Source organism: Aegilops tauschii, chromosome 7 (genome assembly GCF_002575655.3).
Source record: "Aegilops tauschii subsp. strangulata cultivar AL8/78 chromosome 7, Aet v6.0, whole genome shotgun sequence".
Classification (NCBI taxonomy): domain Eukaryota; kingdom Viridiplantae; phylum Streptophyta; class Magnoliopsida; order Poales; family Poaceae; genus Aegilops; species Aegilops tauschii.
Window position 1 is genome coordinate 510,413,560 of NC_053041.3, and position 3,096 is coordinate 510,416,655.

Below are 3,096 nucleotides of genomic sequence, written 5' to 3' on the forward strand. Positions count from 1 at the left end.
TGCATGATTTGAATGGAACTAACCCGGACTGACGCTGTTTTCAGCAGACTTTCCATGGTGTTATTTATGTGCAGAAACAAAAGTTCTCGGAATGACCTGAAACTCCACGGAACATCTTTTTGGAAAATATTAAAAATACTGGAAGAAAAATCCATGTCAGGGGGGCCCACACCCTGTCCACGAGGGTGGGGGCGCGCCCCCTGCCTCGTGGGCCCCCTGATGGTCCAGCGACCTCAACTCCAACTCCATATATTCACTTTCGGGGAGAAAAAAATCAGAGAGAAGGATTCATCGCATTTTACGATACGGAGCCGCCGCCAAGCCCTAAAACCTCTCAGGAGGGCTGATCTGGAGTCCGTTCGGGACTCCGGAGAGGGGGATTCGTCGCCGTCATCATCATCAACCATCCCCCATCACCAATTTCATGATGCTCACCGCCGTGCGTGAGTAATACCATCGTAGGCTTGTTGGACGGTGATGGGTTGGATGAGATCTATCATGTAATCGAGTTAGTTTTGTTAGGGTTTGATCAATACTATCCACTATGTTCTGAGATTGATGTTGCTATGACTTTGCTATGCTTAATGCTTGTCACTAGGGCCCGAGTGCCATGATTTCAGATGTGAACCTATTATGTTTTCATGAGTATATGCGAGTTCTTGATCCTATCTTGCAAGTCTATAGTCACCTACTATGTGTTATGATCTGGCAACCCCGAAGTGACAATAATCGGGACCACTCCCGGTGATGACCATAGTTTGAGGAGTTCATGTATTCACTATGTGCTAATGCTTTGTTCCGGTACTCTATTGAAAGGAGGCCTTAATATCCCTTAGTTTCCATTAGGACCCCGCTGCCACGGGAGGGTAGGACAAAAGATGTCATGCAAGTTCTTTTCCATAAGCACGTATGACTATATTCGGAATACATGCCTACATTACATTGATGAATTGGAGCTAGTTCTGTGTCACCCTATGTTATGACTGTTACATGATGAACCGCATCTGGCATAATTCTCCATCACCGATCCAATGCCTACGAGCTTTTCACATATTGTTCTCCGCTTATTTACTTTTCCGTTGCTACTATTACAATCACTACAAAACCCAAAAATATTACTTTTGCTACCGTTACCACTACTATCATACTACTTTGCTACTAAATACTTTGCTGCAGATACTAAGTTATCCAGGTGTGGTTGAATTGACAACTCAACTGCTAATACTTGAGAATATTCTTTGGCTCCCCTTGTGTCGAATCAATAAATTTGGGTTGAATACTCTACCCTCGAAAACTATTGCGATCCCCTATACTTGTGGGTTATCAAGACTATTTTCTGGCGCCGTTGCCGGGGAGCATAGCTCTATTCTTTGAGTCACTTGGGATTTATATCTGCTGGTCATTATGAAGAACTTGAAAGACGGTAAGACAACAATTTATCCCTCAACTACGAGGGGAGGTAAGGAACTGCCATCTAGCTCTGCACTTGATTCACCTTCTGTTTTGAGTAAGCTTGCGACACCTAAACCTGCTTCTGTTACTCGTTCTGATATGTCGCATGATATTGATGATGCCACTTCTGCTATGCATGATGCTTATGATGAAACTACTTCTATGCTTGATACTACTGTGCCACTTGGTGAATTTCTTGATGAACAACTTGCTAGGGTTAGAGAGAATGAAATTATTGAAACTGACATCATTGATGAAAGTGATGATGAAGACTCTCCCCCTAATAAATATGAATCGCCCGTTATTTCTGAGGGTTATGTTTTGGGAAAAGAAGCTGCTTTAGCTATTTTAGCTTGCAAAGATAGATACGAGCTCAAGAGGTTATTAGCTAATGGAAGCAGCAATCTCTTAATGCTAGAATGAAACCTGACCCTGCTTTTGCTGCTTCACCTATCTGTGTTACTGATAAGGATTATGAATTCTCTGTTGATCCTGATATGATTACTTTGGTTGAATCTGATCCTTTTCATGGCTATGAATCTGAAACTGTTGTGGCACATCTTGCTAAATTAAATGATATAGCCACCCTGTTCACTAATGATGAGAAATCTCGCTACCTTTATATCCTTAAAATATTTCTGTTCTCATTAAAGGGTGATGCTAAGATATGGTTTAATTCTCTTGATCCTGGTTGTGTGCGTAGTCCCCAGGATATGATTTATTACTTCTCTGCTAAATATTTCCCTGCTCATAAGAAACATGCTGCTTTAAGGGAAATATATAATTTTGTGCAAATTGAAGAAGAGAGTCTCCCACAAGCTTGGGGGAGGCTTCTCCAATTACTTAATGCTTTGCCTGATCATCCTCTCAAGAAAAATGAAATACTTGATATCTTTTATAATGGACTAACCGATGCTTCCAGAGATTACCTGGATAGTTGTGCTGGTTCTGTTTTCATGGAAAGAACACCGGATGAAGCTGAGATTCTATTGAATAATATGTTGACAAATGAAAATAATTGGACACTTCCTGAGCCAATTCCTGAACCTATTCCTAAACCAACTCCGAAGAAGAGAGGTGTTCTATTTCTCAGTCCTGAAGATATGCAAGAGGCAAAGAAATCCATGAAAGAAAAGGGTATAAAAGCTGAAGATGTTAAGAATTTACCTCCTATTGAAGAAATACATGGTCTTAATCTACCGCCTGTTGAAGAAACATATGATCTTAATCCATCACCTATTGAAGAAACTCATGGTCTTGATAACCCGACACAGGTAGTAAAGGTAAATTCTCTCTATAGATATGATAAAGTTGAAATCCCTCCTACTAAAATTGCTAGCCAATGCTTGGATGAGTTTGATAACTTTATGGTTAAGCAAGAAGATTTCAATGCTTATTTTGGTAGACAATTAAAACAAAATGCTTATATGATTGAACACTTGGGTGATTATATGTCTAGAGTTGAAGGTGAACTTAAACTCATTACTAAACATGCTTCTATGGTTACCACTCAAGTAGAACAAGTACTTAAGGCTCAAAATGATTTGCTCAATGAATTAAATAGTAAGAAAAATGATTATGCTGTTAGAGTGGCTACTAGAACTGGTAAAATGACTCAGGAACCTTTGTATCCTGAAGGCCATC